General features: G+C 37.1%; 1 protein-coding gene across 2 annotated transcripts in view; it reads left to right on the top strand.

Annotated features, from left to right (window-relative positions):
- The window catches only part of LOC107724439 (beta-1 adrenergic receptor-like), a 28,135-nt gene that overhangs the window by 4,042 nt on the left and 3,581 nt on the right, over positions 1–20,512 (top strand). Inside the window, exon 1 of one of the 2 annotated variants that reach the window (XR_001638028.1) lies at positions 8,294–8,685. The exons of the other annotated variant lie outside the window; for it this stretch is intronic. The gene's annotated coding sequence lies outside the window, so the exon portion shown is untranslated. Of the gene's footprint in view, positions 1–8,293; positions 8,686–20,512 lie in introns of those variants that run through there. 2 annotated transcript variants of the gene reach the window in all.

The following is a 20,512-nucleotide window of genomic DNA, read 5'->3' as shown; positions in this document are numbered from 1 at the left end:
TCCAAAGCATTGTTAGATGCAGTGTTTCCTGTAGTTATGCAAAGATTTCTTATCTATTAACTATTTCTTATCTTAACTATTTCTTATGATTTTAAATCTGCATTGAACTTCAGATCAATCTCAAAGTAAAAGGCGGTACTAAAGTCTGATTTTGTGGTGGATGTGTTCAAATTTGTTCATCTTAATTCAAGTGATGAAGGATTTTGAAAGTCTGAGAGTGTTGAGCACTACTGTAAGGTTAGCCCTGCATGGTGTAAATGTTTGAAAATGATTAACAGTTGCAAATAAACATTCATTAGAAATTTTGAAAAGTAATCAAAAAGTAATCAAAAGTAATCAGTTACATTACTTTAATAAAGTAATTGAAAAAGTTACACTACTATTACATTTTAAATAGGGTAACTTGTAATCTGTAACCTATTACATTTCCAATGTAACCTTCCCAACACTGCAGGTGAACTTCAAACCTGCTGTAATCATATGACCCAAATCTGTGAATGCGCTTGTGGAGACTTTTCTCAGGGGAGATGAAGACCTGTGAGAAGTGCGTCAAGGTTGAGCTGGGCAGTGTTGAAGTGGTCTCGGATTACAGAGCGATTGGACGTGTACTACATTTCACACAAAAATGAATGACTTGTTATGGTAGTGCTCCTGGTGGAATGTAAAACAGCCAGGTGAAGTTTGTGCAGGGGGGCGGAAATACAAGGCGTAAGCTCATAATTGCTTGTGTTTATAGCTGGAATACACAGAAACAAGCTGGCCAGTCAAACGTAATGCAGATAAAGCTTCCTCGGGGGAGCTACAACACTTAATGTTCTGAAGGGAAACTGTCACGAGAAATAATTTTTGCTTTGGTTTGAATATGTTGGCATTATCTTTAAAAGAATGCATGTCAGAAGAAAGGTATGAGGAATGGAACAGGACACAAGCTCTGATATGAAAGAGAAACCATGTGCTCTAAATCTGGCCCTTTCTCTTAAATGCTCAAGAGAACTGACCATCTTAAAAGAAGCAGAATTGCCCTTTTGTTTATTTTCATTGGACTTTAAATTGTTGACAATAGCGGAGTAACTTCTTTTAATAAAAAAATCTCTTTAACTGTGCAAACAATTCAGAGAGAAAAATATGAAAAAGAAAAACTACAAAATTAAATAGTCAGTATATCATCATGAAATATACAGGTATCCGTCTTAAAATGAGCCATGACACCAGAAAGTCTACATACAGTGTTTAACTATATTTTGAGTTTCACCTCAATGAAAAGGAGCAAGAATCATGCTGCATTCTCTAGAAATCAAAAACGGGAGAAAGAAAAAAGACACCTTGTAAATTTCAACCAAATCTTGATTTAACCCCTATCCCAACAAACAGAGAAACAACTTTTCAAATTGCACTCTCATTTCATTACAGACCTACATTTCTTCATCCAGACCAAAATGAGAATTAATCCAACAGTGTCCACAGGGACCTACAAACACTCCAGTATTGTTTTGTTTCCTAATGCATTTGTACTAGTCTGTCAGATTTACAATGTAAATAGTTTTTTTTTTTTATCCAGATAACATGGTAGTTATTTTAACGACCCACTGCAAGAGGCCAATTTGTAAATTAGCTGTGTTTCTGTGTTTTTTCAATTGTATAAACTCTGCTTCTGCATCACAGGAACTAAATACTTAAACTACACTACATATTTCCTAACATAAACAACAAAAATATTGTTTTAGTGTCAGTGCTCTACAATAAACACATCACAGATAATGAAAAAAAAATCAACATAGGATTTTGAATTCAGTAAAATTACTAAAATTGGATATTGTTTTTGCTCTGTTTATAGAGGCTTTTCAGGAAAGGTTTTTCCTAGAAGGGGGGAGACACACTTGACTATCACAGTACAGGGTTTACAGCAGCTGTTACAGGGGTCTAGGTGGGCAAGCCCTGGAGACATTTCCTAGCCACAATGAAGTGGAAACAATGCACACGCATACGCATTTCACATGCAAACACAGTCATGTATGCCAGACATTACAGGAGAGACTTTTTTTTTTTTTTTTTTTATAATCTTGAGTTTTTAGGAAATAATAATAATAAAAAAAAGAGCATAATGTCTTCTTTCTCTATTACAACTACTAAAACTACCAAAGCTTAGTAAAATGTTGCACTTTTGTAGTAAATTACAGATTTACATTAAACCAATTAAATTTTTACGAGAATTATTGCCAAGTCTTTATATATAATTTCAAATTAAAATATTAGAGTCTTAATTGATTGGTTGTAATTTTGTATTTGATATCACAAATATAAAGCAAATTTTTCTCTTCAGAACATGAAGTTCTAGCTGCTGAACCCACGGCAGACTTCATCTAAGAAGAAAAATGTTGCGGTGGAAACCGAAAGGCAGAAGCAGAGAGAAAGGAACAACTTAGAATCAAGTCATTCTGAGCGACTTCAATCTCCAAATGCTTGAAGCAGTGAGTTCACTGGTGTCAGGTAGCCCATTTCAACAAACAAATCACATTATTCAGCGTATAGCTCACCAACTTACGAGTACATGGAGTAAAATTTGATCAGCCCTGTGATGTCTGAAGCCCTTTTACGTAAACTGTGTACTTTGGTTTTCGTACACCGTGACCAGGTCTCCAGTGAGTTTCATTAAACACAGGGCGAGCTGAACATTATGTCTAGCACATTGTAAGAAGACAAAATTAGCATTTTGATTATTTTTGGTGCAGTGTATTATGAAAGTTGCCCTCGTAGACATACAGTAATTCAAATAATGACAGATGGGAGATAATGGCAGTGCGTTTTGTTTAACAGGAAGTCAACATTTTGCCGCTCTGTGCTGCTGATGGGTACATTTTGTGTTGCTGGCAGAAACACATAAATGAAGCCACAATGATTGCTTTGTGTTTCACAGCGCACTGAGAAAGGGTTGAAATGCTGTGAAAGTATGTATTAACCCTCCCTGAGAAAGAGCACTTGTTGCAATTGTTTTTTTGCGAACAAACATGCATTTTTCAAGCGATATGAATTTTGGCAGCATGATGTAACTGCTGTAGAAGCTAAAAATGGATTGATTGTTGCCTGTAAATTTGTTGCTACGACTAAAGTAACTTGTATGGGTAAGAATGAGGTGGTTTCTGTAGTGTTTTGGCAAGTTTTAGGGCCCCTCTGTTGCTTCTCTGACACCCCCAGGAGCTGATAAACTTTATCACTGAAATGCAACACTTCCGCCTTTGAGGAGAAGCTGTTTATGACCTAAACTGAGCAAACGCAGTCAATGCTCAAAGCGAGGGCAAGATAGTACGCAAACACTTTGACACAAAACCTCAATTTCTGCTTGGAAATGAAAGATTAATTTTTTGTTTTGTGTCAGGATTTCGAAGACTTAATGAAAAAAAAAAAGTTCAACTAACAAAAGTTTACAGAGCACGACAAATTAAATAAATAAATAAATAAAAATGTAAAAATAAATAAATAAATAAAAGATGAGGGAGCCACTGGAACCCAAATTGAAAGGCTTTAATTTATTTATTTATTTAGCTGGCAAATTACATGATCACTGTTTATTTAATTTATTATGTAATATTTACTATAATATTATTTATTATCTGTATATATTTATTATGAAATAGAATTAATTTACAAAACGATTTTTTAATAAATTACTTTTTTGTCAGTAAATAAAGTCTCAAATATAAATAAATTAACAAATAAATAAAGACACACGTTTCAGTGAGGGAGTCAGCCGTAAACGATTCACTGATTCAATGATGTTTCATAAATCATTGCTGCGTCCGAAACCTCTAAAATGCTGCCTTCAGAGGATGCACTCCAAGGTAGGAGGCATCAAGGCATGTCCGAATCCAAAGTTAGCGTCACTTCCTGTTTAATGAGATACCTTAATCTGATCGATTTTTGAAGGCAGCATAGATGTATCCTTCGTTTCCTTTGATATCCCACAATCCTGTGCGTTCCATTACGTGACGGTTGAACTAAAACATAAAGATGTCATAAAGATAAAGGCATCTGAATGTTTTCGTTTGGTGGTCAGTTTGTGTGTAAATGTATATTTCTGACTAACTTTTTGCACTTTTGATGTTAGTTCTAGTGAGAAATCAGTATTATAGTAATTAAATATTCGTTTAGTTTTCACCAAAACTCGTTCTATTTTGTTGTAGATCATTAAACCGTTACGCTGCCTCAGAAGCCTGTCCGAAATCAGTTTCACGAGGTACCTTCGTGCAAAAACACCGCCTGCAAAGTCATTGCCTGATAGGGCAGCGAGGCAGCTGACTAGACTTTCGGACACAGCCCATGACTGACTCATTTAAAAGAACCAGTTCATAAGAATAATTTCCTTGTGAATCAAACTTCACGGCTTGTGCCACGTGCAGCAAACACTGGCGTAATCTTTGATGAAACCTTTCATAAAAGGCACTCAAAAGTTTTCCAGACTGTCACCAATGGTGACTGCATATTAAATTATCATAGCAAATTTGCATTTTTGTCGTATTTTCAAACTATTGGCAAATAACCATGCTGTTTAATTTGGAATGTGTTTGTTGGTTTTTCATCAAGTGTTGGTTTGTGCTTGATCTTGGCATATCATTTGCAAGTATCAAAGGTCAGTAAACACAGCCTTAAGTGCAGAAATATACTCCTCCAACACATTTGCATACTAAAGTCAAAGTCTATTTTGAATGGAGCACGTCCAGTTGTTCTCCAGTTGTGCTGATGATTGGCCAAAAGAAATCAATTGTGTTCACCTACACTGTAAAAAATGACCGTGAATTTAACAGTAAAAGACTGTAAAAATGCTACAGTAAAAACCTGTTAATTGGTTAACGGTAAATTCCCCTACTATATACGGTGAGGCACTGAGGTGTTCTGGGGGGGGTGCGTTTGGTTAAAGCGAGTTTACACCAAAGATGTATGAGCTGAAACTTGCAAAAGAAAATGGTCTGCAACATCCTAAAGCCGTCTCTACACTGGATGCATCAAAGCAAACTCTCCAAATCTATTTGTCCAGCTGTCGGTAGCGCAAGCGCGTGGACTGTGTCAGAAATATAACGCGGCTTCACTGTGGGCAACTTGGCGCGTCCAGTGACAGAATTGCTGATTATAATGGGATCTGCTGTACAGTATGCGTTTTGATGCAACGTGTCGCGTTGTTCGCGTCCAGTGTAGCTGCTAGTTTACAACAATGCTTCTGAACTAGACGGTGTATCATTTCCATAGCAACGACTCTTTACTTCAGTGTTCGCTCAGCTTTCTGTAGCGCAGCTGCCGAACTTACTGCGAAAACAATAACTAGCATTCAGACACAAATAAAACACAATATGCTTTTCTCTTGTTCGGAAAAATTTATATGAATGCCCTATTTTTGTTTGTTTGTTTGTTTGGCTGCGGTTGGTTTAAATGCTAAACTTATAAAGAGAGATGATAATGATATTTCAAGTGCAGTCCAATCAAATGTCTTTTTTTACTGCAGAGAAAAGGAACATACAAATAAAAACAATACAAATTAAAAACATATAAAAACAAACAAAGCATAGTGCACAGTAAAGTTTTACGTATAATGATATAAAAAAAAAAACGGAGGATTGAAGATTATGTCATAGTATTTTAAACATCAGATTTTTCATTTGTCCAATCAAATGTCATGAATGTCATGTGGCATTCAATGACGTATTTTTTAAATAATATATGGGCTAGTGTGGGCTGTTATTTATGGGCTAAATATTTATGGGTTTTAAAATATGTATACATATTATTTAGAATATATTATTAAAAAAAAATATAAGCCTATAAAGGATCAGTAAGATTTTTTTAATGGTTTTGAAACAAATCTCTGGTACAGTAAGCCTGCGTTTATTTGATCAATACAAATACGCTGAAAACAGTAAATCTACAACTTAAAAGAACTGCTTTCTATTTGAATATATCCTAAAAATGTTTTCCTCTCATGCTAAATCTCCATTACTCCAGCTTTCAGTGTCACATGATCCATCAGAAATCATGCTGGTTGCTGCTCAAGAAATATATATACAGTATATGTAATGGAAAGTAGAAATGTGAATTTAAACTAATCAAAATAGAAATCTTATTTTGCTTCCTTATTTTTAATTTTTTATTATTAATTTATTATTACTAAATTATCAATTTGATAAATAGGATACATTTATTAATCATGTCTTTACTGGCATAAAAAAAATTTTTATTAGACACTCTGCATTTTTATTGCACATGTACAATGCAAGACAGGGAACATATCAACCACACTGCCATAAAAAAAGCAAGATTTGAAATTTAATGGACTATAACAAATATATAAAACAGGACAGCACTAAAATAGTAAATATTTTGAAAATGAGGGGCATATGTTTCCCATCTTTCTACTTTTCTTTGAAGTACTGTATTTGTAAGCAAACTTTGAAATATTCTCACAAAATATACAGTAGTAAAAGGAGGGTTTGCATTTCTTCTATTTGCATGCGTAAATGTGATATTTACCCACCAAAATGACCATGTTCACTATAGCAAAAAGGAAATTCAATATATTATCAAAAAATAGGGTATTTTCTAAAACTAAGGGATAAATATTATAATTTTTCACTGAAAGCTAATTGAAAACATTCAAGCATATTGCAGCAGTAAAAAGGGTATTCAGGAGTTCCAGGAAAGGGAGAACAAACTAAAATCTCTTCTGTAAAAATGCCCCCTGTGGATTTATTCTAAACAGGATTTTTTTTTTAAATTGGATGAACAGGGTATATCATATCTCAACATTACCAAAGCTGTAGTAATGAAAATCACCAACATGCCTAAAACTCTGTAAAATAATGTTATTACACTTATTGTCAAAGCATCTACTGTAAAAAATTCTTCACTGTCTTTTTAAAACAATTTAATGATAATTTCTTAAAAAAAAAAAAAAAAAAAACGTAATGTACCCAAACATTTGAATAGTATTGTAAATATAATAATAGTCCTCATTATAAACTCAAAATGATACTCAACTTCAATATTCAGTGAAGATAATTAGACTACATTTTATTTGATGAGGGGGCTCTGGGGGGGGGGGCCTGGATAATGGGAAGGGGCCGCTGGCCCAAAAAAGGTTGAGATCCACTGCTGTAGAGCATTCTGTCTGCATTACTCCATAGGATTATAATGTTCTACTCTGAAAATGAACAGTTGTTTTTTTGAAAATGGAACTGCTTCAAATCAGGATATTCTTTCATTATGAGCAAGCCTGGAAATTTCCATTCGCTGCGTTATAAATACACGTCATGCCGTATGACATCCTACAAATTAAGATGTCGTTTCCATCTGATCGTGACTCCACTGATTTAAAAACCATTTGCGAACTGGGCTGTTACTGTACGGCTGTCTGACACCTGTGTGCGTATTTTCCTGGAGCCTGACTTTGCAAACAGGTGCTTAATCACTGAATAGGTTTATGAGGAAGAGCACAATACAGCTGACAAGCCGAGGCTGGTATAATGGCTTATCTGCTCCAATTGCCTTCATTGCTGTAACAGTGGGGCACCATGTTTCCACAGATCACAGGTTTATCGCCACCATCAGCTAATGATATCGCTCTCTGGCTACTGTTGATCTTTACAAGAAAGGGGAGCTAAGATTGGCTCTTGATTGATAAATAACAGAGTGGTGTAACAGGTTTCGGTTTGAGATCTTAAATCAAGTATAGCAGCAGAATAGTGGGAGTTAAACACCTTTCTGTTTTCCCTGCTCCATTTAAATCAGTAAAGTATAAATAAATAAGTAAGTAAGTAAATAAATAAATAAATGTCATTGATTACTCACCCACATGTCGTTCCAAATTCCACTTCTTTTCTTCCACTGAATGCAAAAGGAGAAATTTTGATGAAGGTATTGGTTGATCTTTTCCATGTAATTACAATAAATGGAGACTAAAGCATTCAAGCATCACATAGGACCCAAAACACCTGTAATGCATTATAAAAGTAGTCTGTGACTATTCAACGTTTTATGAAATATAAAGCCGTTAAATGATTTGTGAATCTTTGTGAAAATGATTCATTCACAAATCAGACTGATTTGATTCTCAGGTTCAGCTCAATGGAGCAGAACATTATAGTTTTATACATTATAATTTTATAGTGTTTTTGCATGCATAAAAAATACATGAGGGTAAGTAATGAATAACTATACTGAATTATAATTACATGAATTTAAATTTTTCAATGAACTATTCCTTTCAGGTTTATGAAAGTCACATATAACAAAAGTGTCATTAATATTTAAACAATGAATATGCCCAGATGGCCTTTGGTTTCACTCTGATGTTGGCCCTCTGAACATGTGCATTGAGCCATATGTTGTACATCAGCACAAGCATGCCTTCAAATGATTGCTCTATCATTGTCAGTGAAAAAAAGAGAGCTGGAGAAAAAGAAAGAATGACCAAAAAAGTGCTCACAGAATAAGCAATGAGGTAATTCTCTGCAACAGGATACGAACTCAATATGGAAAAGAGCTCGTTTAGCCACAATATAGAGCAAATCAGTAAGATCTAGCCATCCCTATCTGCCTGCTTTGAGATGACTTCACTATTATTCTCATTTCAGGAGATGTTCCCTTACTGAGGCCACCTGAGTGTAAGCTTAGAGTGATTTATCTGCAGAAGCTGCGCATCAGGTTTGTTTATGGAGTAAAACTTTAATTTTTGGGCATTTAAAACAAGCTACTTCAACCCTCATGTTCCTCATGAACCTTTAACCTTTATAGTGGAAAATGGTTCTTTAGATTATAAAAATATTCTTCACACTAAAACATGGTTCTTTTATGAACTGTTCACTGAATGGTTCTTTTAGGAACCTTAAACGGCTTTTCAATGGCATTGCTACTAAACCGCTCTTTTTGGGATCTTTATTTTCGGGGTCCCGCTGACTCCAGCAAAAAACACATTGTAGAAAAATATAACAAAACAAATCAAACTAAATCACTGGTAGAAGTCTCTCTCTCTACAGTGTACACCAATAAGAGTGATTCATATGCATATTATATCATAAGTGTAGATATTAAACTATATTAAAATGGCCTTGGTGTCTCTAACCGTATAGATAATGGGAGCATTATGTTGACAGAAGACTTTAATAATAATAATTCCATATTTGCATAACACTTTTCTGGATGTTACCACTCAAATCGGAAGAAATCTCATTTACCATGACCAATGCAGCACAGCGGGGTGGAGATATGATGAGATAAAAGCTATAAGAATTTTAAAATGTAATTTATTCCTGTGATGCAAAGCTGAATTTTCAGTATCATTACTCCAGTCTTCAGTGTCAAGTGATCCTTCAGAAATAATTTCAGAAATCTGATTTGCTGCTCAAGAAACATTTCTGATTATTATTAATATTGAAAGTAGTTGTGCTGCTGGAAACCTTAATACAATAATATTTTGTTGTTTGTTGTGTTTTCTTTTTTAAGAAATGAATACTTTTATTCAGCAAGGATGCATTCAATTGATCAAAAGTGACAACAAAAGGCATTTATAATGTTACAAAAGATTTTAATATATTCTGTTCTGTTCCTTTGAACTTTCAGTTCAAAGAATTCTGAGAAATCATCTACATCTAATGATCAAATAAACAAGTCAGCCTTGTGTCTACAGCCAAATCACAACCAAGCTGATATTTGGAAAAACAGCACTCTTTCTTGCGTGATATTGCTTCAAAACATCTTTAAAAAAACCTTTCTTCATCTATACACATCAGGCTCTGCTGACATGCAGAATGTGTTTAATGATGCACTGGCTCGTCCATAATATGGACGTCTTGATTTTGGAAAGCAAACATGCACTTTTACTTCAGCACTGAACTCTGTGAACTCTACAAGTAGCAGACGAGTGAATTGGAGATCGCATTATAGATCCATTAAAGCTTATTACATACGAAGTATCACAGCAGCTTGTTCCGAAAAGTCATCTGAAACTTTGCACGCTGCCTCTGTGAACAATCATTTGTTAAAACTGGAGGATGAAAATGGTGATATTTGAGCAAACGAGCTAGAGAATAAAAACGAGGGAAGTCACGGGGTTAAAGGGATAATGATTCAGGCTGTTGAAAAAAGATTCGCTGAGATGTGGTTTCGCTTGTTTTGGAAGTTGTGCTGAGATCAGAGTTCTCCTCATGCAGGCAAGATGGAGAAGGCTTTCAAACAGGAGGAGAATAATATGTCAGACAGCCGCCAACGTCACATTCTGTTATTGAAACAAATACCTAGTACTTTCAAACCCTCAGGAATAAAAGAGCGTAAAAGCTGTGTTTTGAGAGTGTAAGAGTTGGAGAGGTTTTTCTTTCCAAAGAAGATTTAGGTATGGCCCCGTACCCACATCAACACCTTAAACGCTTTGCAAGCCTGTCACGTACTCAGCCGGTGAGGGGAACGGAGGGCAATGGAGTAATTGTTTCCCATGGTTCATTTGCAACAAATAAAGCTCTTTTAAAAGGAAATTCCACCAATTTTTCAAAATGTCCTCAAAATGCTGGTGTGCAAACATAGACAAGGCCACTTTGTATAATTACAGGCACCGCACTAATCGCTGGTCATTCAACAACAGCTCTGAAAAAAAAGAGATTAAAAAAAAGAAATATAACTCATAAGATATGAAAGACACAGTCGCATTAACTGAGCTCCTTCAGTGGAGGGCCTATTTATTCTAAAGCAGAAAGATATCCATTTTAAGCAGGCAATAAATAAAGCCAGCCCTGAAACCTTCTGAATCACCTGCTGGCTTTACTGCATTTAAACACTTTATACATTTCAAGACAGCAGCCTGAAGGCTGGATAAAACAATTATACACATGTACATCTTTCACCAGGGGAGGTGATAGTGTGCAGAGAATTATGGGTAATTTATTTAGCATAATTCTTAATTCTCAATAACTTCCCTGCCCTCAATACATGGCTTTATACATCTGTATAATTGTATTTCTTGTTTTCCAGAAAAAAAAGAAAAAAAAAACTAACATACAGAAAGACCTTTCAGAGATAATATATTTTATATATACTATATATACACTTTATATTAGTATGTATATTTAGTTTTTAAAAAATTAACTTAAATGATTTGAGCAAATGGCTGCAATATAACAAAGAGTGAAAAATTTAAGGGGGTCTGAATACTTTCCGTACCCACTGTATATAGAGAGAGAGAGAGAGAGAAAATTAAATACATATTCAGTAATTCAATATATTTCAACTTTTTGTTTTTTCAGGCATAAACAATAATTACCCATTTACCCCCCAACCCATTACAAAGCCATACTATCAAAGCCAATATTTTCCATTTTGATAACGAAATGCAATTGGAGATTATGGAAATTTACAAAATGGAAATTATGATGTTTCTGGGGATTCAATGTTATTAATAGCCATAATTTCATCATTTCAAATAACATTTGATTGGACACTGATCAATGTTTTGTACTCTTTTAATTAAAAAAAATTAATAATAAAAAAAATAAATAAAAATAATAATAATAAAACGTATAAACATCTCGTAATGCCATTATTTAAACCATTTACTTAAAACGTATGATTGATTTTCATGATCAATAAATCGGTACTGTAAATGAAACACTTTGGATGATTTTTATAGGAGTAGCACCGTCTATACTGAAATACCTCCAGATCGATCCTCCCATCCTGAATTTAAGATAAATTCTTTGAAAACAATGTGTCTTATTGTGGACAAATGAAACAAATCTATTATTCAAGGTTGTTTAAACATTTTTACTATAAAACAGCAGCTAATGTGTATATCTATTGATTTGGATCACATTTTGTAGTGGTTCTTGTACAAAGTCTAAAACATAGAGACATTGTCCATGAGAGTGATCCTCAATCTCCTGTGGGATTGCAAACAAACTCACCAAAATTAGTTTAAGCTGTCACTGGCTCAGAGTTTAATTCAATCTTTGGTGACATGATTTGCATAGCCAGTTGTGGATGATCTTTCTGTTCCATTCTCAGCTGTGCTCCGCTCCCTCATGCTGCTAAAACAGCTGAATAATAAAGTCAATATCTCTGCATTTCCAAATTTCTCATGAGAGGCAAGAGTCAAGTTGCTTTCACGTCAAAAGTAGAGAGGAGCAGCTGCTCCCGTCTCACAGACCGCTTTGCCACATTTTATTACGCTTATGATACAGTGCGATTTTTCAGTCATTGGCCAGCAGCAGCGGTGGATTATGGGCCGGTTATGAGGTGATGACATTCACACCGAAGCCTCGTTCACACTGAACTAGATTTTATTGCTGGAGGTCGCCAAATGTCTGTATTATTGGTGGCTAATATGTTGTTCCTGCCACTGAATGACCTAATGTTGGGCATAGCTTTTGTACAATACTAAATATGATTTGGTAAAAAAATAAAAAAAAATCATATTTGAGCCTTACTGACGTGGCCGTGAGGGTTCATATGATTTAAAAAAAAATGTTGGTAAACACTGTCCTGTTCTGAAGCGAACATCGAGTATGTGTTGTCATTCGCTACGCAACGCAGATCACACACTCATCGAAACAAGTACCAGCAAGGTTGTTTTTGTGTTTGTACTTTCCAGAGCTGAAAATCAGTGGGTGAGAACCTCGATGTTCTGCCCTGTGAGGCTTTCAGTCTGTTTTTAATGTTTGGCCAGTGATGAATGTCTCAGAGGTATATTGTATATCAAATCAGTTAAGGCTCATTCGGTTCAAAAAAGAAAGTCAGAGGAAAAAAATGCAGAATGCCTTTGTAGGGTAAAGCACTGGAGGTCAAAGGGCAGCTCTGTGGTTCGGCTACTCTATGATGCAGTAAAAATTGAGTAATCACCATAGAAACTGAATTGGCAGATGGGCCGAGTGGAAATATTTGTCCAAACTGTTGTCATTCAACTACCGATGTTGAAACAGCTTTGTGTCAGGTCTAGCAAAATATGAAATAACATTTGACGGGGTTGGAACAGGATTACTAAGCACTTTTTTTTTGTTGAAATATTTGTTCAGAATTAACATATAAGGATAGTGTGTTCCTCAGAAGAAAGTAAATCAGTTTTAGAATGACATGAAGGCAAGCAAATAATTACAGAATTTAGATTTTTAGGCGAACTCTGACATTCTTGATTATCATATATGCACAAAAATTATTCTTGCAAAAAACTGTTTCTGCCAAAATATTAAATAACATTGGAATGGGTTGAAATAGGATTATTAAGGACTTCTTTTAGAAATATTTATTTAAAACAAACCTCTAAGACTTCCTTTATTTCTTTCTTTCTGAGTTATTCAGAAGAATGTTTCAGTAGTTTTGGTTCATATAATGCAAGTCAATAGGGTCCAAAACAACACTGGACCCCTTTGACTTTAATCACATGGACATATCTTTTAAAATCTTCTTTTAAAATATATTTTGTGTGTGTGTGTGTGTTCCTCAGAAGAAAATCGTCTCCAGGTTATTTCAGCGTGACCATGCTCTGAATCACATGTGTAATCAGTCCAATGGATGGGCGAGACGTCACGGGCGGGGTGACGTAATGACCTGGAAGCTTAAAAGCACGTGCGGTGGAACCGGTGTCAGCTTCTAGGAATGAAGCAAGCGCTCACAGGGATGCCGGAAGTATGGCACTGAGATGCAGCATCTCTTTCTCTCGGGGAACCATGGTTACATTCGTAACCTGGAGACGTTCCTCTTCAGGAACTCGAGCTGTGTCAGAAAACGCTTTAGGAACGAGTATGACTTACAAACGTACAAATCCCTGCCTAGTGTGGAAGAGCACAGCTAAGGCGAGAGAAAGGAGCCAGGAGTGGCGCAGAATGCAGGTAGGCACCTGACAAAGTAGGCGGGGACATCCCGCCCAAAGGCCAACTTCAGAAGGAGTGAGCCTTGACCCCCAAAGGAGAGGGGAGATCAGAGGACTCGAGGCTATGGAATAGCATCCTGATCCACCACTTAGCATAAGCTTCTCTGGCCAGAGGCCTCAGCCTCAGCGCACCGTGGAGGAAACGTGTAACTGGGTCAACCCTGCAGAGAATCGGGCCTGCAGGAGCTCCAGCACTGTACCAACTGGGCAGTAAACTGGGTCGAGCTGGCGGTCTCCGCACCAAGAAGTGAAAACTTCCACTTCAGGCCATACAGTTTCCTCGTAGAGGGAGCTCTGGATCAGAGAATGGTCTCAACAACCTCGGTGGTGAGACCGGAAGCTACGAGTTGTGCCCCCTCAGAGGCCACACCCATGGCTTCCACAGCGGGCGGGCGGGGGTGAAGATAGTACCCTCCGCCTGTGAGAGGAGATCCCTCCTGACGGAAATCTCCCATGGAGAGCCATCGAGAAGGGAAATCAGATCCGAGAACCATACTCGGACTGGCCAGAACGGGGCTACTAACAGTAGACGGACCCCGTCCCGGCACACTCTCTCCAGAACTCCCGGGAGCAGAGCGATCAGGGAAAAAGGCTTACAGACAAAACCTCGGCCACGTCTGTACCATAGCGTCCAGTCCGAGAGGAGCTGGATGAGTCAGAGAGAACCAGAGGGGACAGTGCGATGTCTCTCGAGTCGCAAACAGGTCCACCTGAGCCTGGCCATAAACTCTCAATATCTGCTTCACCACCTCTGGGTGAAGTCTCCATTCCCCGGGCCTCGGCCCCTGCCTCGACAGGATGTCTGCTCCCATATTGAGATGCCCAGGAATGTGAACTACTCTCAGCGAGAGGAGTTTCCCCTGGGACCACACAAGGATCTGGTGCACCAGCCTGTAAAGGGGGCACAAACGCAGACCTACCTGGTGGTTGATATAAGAGACCACCGCTGTGTTGCCGGTGCGCACCAACACATGGTGATCTCTTAGGTCCGGGAGGAAGTGTTTCAATGCTAGAAACACGGCCAGCATCTCCAGGCAGTTGATGTGCCACGTGAGATGGCGACCACTCCATAGACCGCGGGCCGAGCAGGCCACTCATGACCGCTCCCCAACCGGTGAGAGATGCGAGGTCGAATCCCACATCACGTCCAGATAAGTGGTTCTCTGTACTGGACAGAGAACCACTTAGCCCCAGATGCCGAACCGCCATCTGCTCCGATTGAGCTTATAAGTGGACAAACAACTCTAAATAAGACTCACAACAAATAGCGACTGACACACACATAGAGCGCTTGCTGAATGACAGAAAGCTGACGCCGGTTCCACCGCACATGCTTTTATAGCTTCCTGGTCTCTACGTCCCCCGCCTGTGACGTCTCGCCCTTCCATTGGACTGATTTGACATGTGATTCAGAGCGTGGTCACGCTGAAGGCGTTCCCAAAGCGTTTTCCGACGCAGCTCAAGTTCCTGAAGGGGAACAAACAGGTTTAGAATGACACAAGTAAATTATGACAGAAATCTTTAGGTGAATTGACAGTTTTGATGATCAAATATGTACCAAAATAAATCTCACAAAAAATTTGCTAACTTTCTTTCACCATCCGTCTCCTAGAAACAAACTTTATTGTAGAGGCCTGTAATAGATTAAGTGTAGAAGCGAATAAAACATGTGAGAACATTTGTTGATTGTGAGGTCACAATCTCAACTATGCCAATACTGCGGTTTGACTAAGTGGCTGAATATATCAGCGTTCTGAACTCTAACCTCCAGGCTTTACAGTTAATTTACAGTTAAACTGTGTAACTTAGATGGACAACAGGCACATTACAATGCTGCTGGATCTACAGGACCTTCGGTTCATATAACCGTTTGGTACAGCTGGTATTGGAGCATGAAATCAGCCTTGGAAGAGCTCCATTTTACTGAATGGTGGGACAGAACTACATCTATGGAAGCACATAATGAGAATACGACATCTTATTACTCAAAATGACTGCACAAACATTTATGTACACATTTAATAACACCAAATTTCCTTGACAAAAGATATGGATGTGTCTGTGACAAAAAGCAAACAAATGCGGGCTGGATTGCCATGAATTTAGCTGATGGAAGAGATGATTGGGCTTGAACTAGGGCCAACTTGCTGAGATTAGATCATTTGGAGAAGGCCGTATCTGGATGGAATGCTCAACAAAAGTGTCACCCGGTCCTGTCAAGACTTAGTTCCCAGTGTAGAGCTCACTTTCTTGATACTTGTCGAAAGCCTTTTCCTCCGATACTGGACAATGTCTCTCATCAATGCTTGTCAGAAAACACAGGCGTTTTTCTCACGAGAAACCAAACAATGAAACATTTATAAATGGAGGTTGTTGTTTCTTTCACTTACATGCAGCATCCATAAGAAGAATTCCATGTACAGTACATGAAAGGCCTTCTGGACATCCAAAGGCTGATTTGACAAATGGGCTAAAGCTAAACACGGTACTGATAGTCCACCCACAGTACAAGTTAAACCTTTCTATTTAAGCCTGATATAAATCATGCTTTCCACTCCTGGTTTACATTTTATTACAATGGCGACCTCACTTTCCCTCAGGCACCGCGTGTGACAGGTATTGTGCTAAATAAATGACTAAATGTGATTCATCTAAAATGGAAACACTATGGCCAGTGAGGGCTACATGCAGTAAATCAAGGTGGAACTCAATAGAAAGCAAGATAGGAGAGCGTATATGTGACTGCGTTATGTTTTATAAACTCTATTTGTTTTTATAGGTGTGGTCAGAGTGGCTATTTTTAGTATGTTTTAATTTTTAGTATGAACAGCGAGAACATTATGACTCTTTGCATGTTACTGTACCATGCTGTATTGGAAAAACAAGGTTTTCTAGATTTCGAATCGTGCTATAAAATCTTGTGCGGAGATACTGTATGAGAGACTTTAAATCAAAATGAAATACTTTTAGGATTCTAAGGCCTTGTTCAGACAGGCAGGACAAAAAAAAAACATTAAATGTGAATTTTCGCAAGAATCTTCGTAGGTGGTTTGAAATCTGATTAAAGTCAGATTTAGGTTTTGCATTTCAGTCTGAGTGAGCAGATCTGATTTCATATTGTATTTTATCATTCATTGACCAACAGGTTCTTTCATCACATTCCCACCAGCCATTAATTTAGCATATTAAATTTCAGCTGAAATCAAATAAAGATTTCATTAGTTAATGAATTAAGTATCATGAACTAACAATCACAACATTTGGTAACAGTTTACAACAAAGTTCCATTTGTTTGACATTAACATGAGCTAACATTAACAAGAACTAACAATAATAAATATTTCTAAAGCCTTTTTTAATCGTAGTTATTGTTCATTTTAACATTTACTAAAGACACTAAAACCAACATTGTATCCGTTACTATTATTTAATGGACCTGAGCTACCGTGAGCTAACAATAAACTGTTGTATTTTTTTTATTAACTGGCATTAACAAATACTGTAACAATAAGTTAATATATTAACTAATGTTATCTAATGGGACCTTATTGCGAAACGTTACCCATTTAGAATATAGTAACTTTTAATGTAATATTAAATTGCACACTAGAGTTCAAATTAACTGTATAAAGTACTTTATATGCATTTTAAAAATACTCCAAGTGTACTTCTTTAAAGATCTTCTTTAAAGATTATAAAACAATGATTTAAAATAATAAAATAATAAGTAAAACTTTTAATTTGACATTAAGTGTGTTAAGAAACATAGACAAACCTTAAGTACACTTAAGTATTAATTAATTTTATTAATTACACGAGTGCACATTCAATACAGGTGCACTTCTTTTTCACAAGGGGAACCTTATTGCAAAGTAGTACAATTTTTTATATAAAACAAGGGTTTCTAAAGTAAAAAACTGGCCGGAGGACGATAGAGTTGACGATGATGTGGCTGGCTGAAAAACAAAGTTTTAATCAAGTGTGCGATGGAAATGAAGACTCTGCGGCCTTCTTTTCATTGTCCTCACATGGATTTGGATGGCGGCAGACAAAAAAGAAGCTGCATATTCTGTCAGCGCATTAGAAACCAAAGGTTAAAAATACCCTCGTTCCTATGATTTTTTATGATGTTATCACAAATGAATCCATAACAGCGGCAGAGAGCTGAATGTGATGAATGATAGCGGTGCCACCATGAAACAATTCCGATAAGCGGACACAGCCAGCGGGATATAATAATAGTGTGGATATGAATATTGAAATGGAAAAATGTGCAGTCGTGTCATGACATACATTCGATGATTAATTGGAATAATTACACTGGGAATAGTACACCCCCAATTTGAAATTATAACATAACAGACCCCTTTGACCCCTACAGTGTCAGGTAACTCCCAAAGCTCTCTGTTTTAATGAATAGCTTTGTAAGAAAAGCAGCAGTGGAAGCATGACAGGAGGGAACGGCTCGAGCTGAGTTAGCAAGATCACAAAACGAAGAAATTCAAAACGTGTTCCAGGTGGCCTTTCTGGGCATGGCAGCAAGGCCAGATGTGATTAAAATATTTTCAGGTCATCAATCATTGAAGTTGACCATGTTTTACATCTGACATTTCACTGGACCAGTTTCCCAAATAAAGCGGTGTCCAATATAGTGGCCAACATAACCATCTACCTTTACTCAGAAAAAGACATTTTAAACTAAATACACAGTATTTGAAAATATCCCAATTTTTCACACTTAACAGCCTCTCGCAGATTAACCTGAAAGCACTGGCTAAACTCAAAACAGAAGCAAGGCCGCGCTGCCACTGACCTCCGCTGCTAGGGGTGAAGTGGGCTTCCGGCTGATGAGGCTAACGGCGGCCAAGGACGGGGCTGTGTATTGTTTAATATGGCAAGGTGGACAATGAATCATGGAGATTATTCCATTTTGGATCTTGCAATGGAATATTAGCCTTGGCTGAATGTCGATGCAAACACCAATGTGGTTGATCGTGATATTATGTCAATGTCAATCAAATCGGATGGTGTTGGTCCGATTTCCAATTTGAAAATCAGATTCCCAAATTGAAACTTATTTTTAACAACAACAATATACATTATCTCGTGTTTGGCGAGGTTGGAGCAAGTCAAACGTTGTCAAAAACGTACTCCGCTTGGTTCGTTGCTAAGGTGACCGGGGAGGTTATTAGTGGGCATTGCACTTGCATGGCTGGGTAAATCTGTATGTCTATGCTAATAATAAATGACATTGCTAACTGAATTCTATTAAATTAATTGTTGTGTTCCGTCATAACTTATTGCATACATAATTATTCCATACGTTTTGAAATGTTTGTGGATAGATTAGGTGAAGTGTGTAGCCATGTTGCTGCGATCCTTGTTGCGGTGGAACAGTGTGTGAGAGAGGGGTTGAATGCTCCATCTGTGACATCAGAGCCCTGTGTGTGGTCATTATTTAAATATTTATTTAACTCATCCAGGTTAGTTAGGTTAAATGTAAAAAATAATACTGTTATTGTTACATTACTGCATGATGGAATTAACATTAACAACGCTTAATAAATGCAGGAAAAAAATGTTGTTTACCATTCTCTTTTCTGAAATAATGCAGTTAGCTAATGTTACACAATTGTTTTGTTTTTATAAAGTGTTACGCATTGCATCTGTCAGCTGAATAGATAGCTAGACAACTGATGTAAACTGCTACTTTCCTAATTACAGCCCACAGAATATTTAGAAATGAAAACGGAAATAAACCCTTGCTTTTTACAATCAAACGTATCAAAACGCTAGCTATCTACATATGAAAACAATGACGGAGCCACAATGCTAGCTCAAATTTAGATTCAACATACTTAACTAGTGAACATATAGGAATACAAATTAATCCAGTAATAATTCACTTACAAAAACGTTGTTTACTTACCAGATATAAAATGTGTGCTACATATCCTCGAGTTGCTAGTCGGTATCCAGCCTTCTCTCTTCACTGCAGCAATCCAAGCGTCACGTTGTGTTTTGTTTTTCGGAAATCTAAACACTTTAATTTCCGACAGCAAGTTAGTTCCTGGCCTGAGAGAGCATCCAACCACCGAACAACATGGTCCTAGTTTTAATTTTGACATTTTTAATCGCAAGAATAAATAACCTGCCGCAATATCACTGTGTATAAACCGTCTCCCGCCAATGTTTTGAATGTGCGTGTCAACTAACCGGAAACATCCAAGGACCAAAGACGTCACTTCCTTACGTGAACGAATCGCCATTGAAATGGTCTATAAAAAATCAAATATGATCAAATAATTGTAGCCTTAGTGAGCGTAACAGACTTCTTTCAAAAACATAAAAAAATGATTGAAAATGATAAAAAATGTCTTCGTCTCGCCTTAAACAAGATTTTTTAATACGGTTTTATTTTGACCGTTAATTAAACGTAGAACCTGAAATGTGTCTGGTCATCTTATATTCCATCACGCTGCCCCCCTGAGGATGGAGCGGTGGGCCGGGCACACTCAGAACATTTCTCATTTAGTTTTTTCCTCTTCCCCAGTGTTGCCAACTTAGCAATTTTGTTGCTAGATTTAGCAACTTTTCAGACTACCCTAGCAACTTTTTTTT

The sequence above is a fragment of the Sinocyclocheilus rhinocerous genome, unplaced genomic scaffold (assembly GCF_001515625.1).
Source record: "Sinocyclocheilus rhinocerous isolate Xijiao unplaced genomic scaffold, SAMN03320098_v1.1 scaffold311, whole genome shotgun sequence".
Lineage (NCBI taxonomy): Eukaryota > Metazoa > Chordata > Actinopteri > Cypriniformes > Cyprinidae > Sinocyclocheilus > Sinocyclocheilus rhinocerous.
This window is presented reverse-complemented; position numbering and strand designations above follow the sequence as displayed.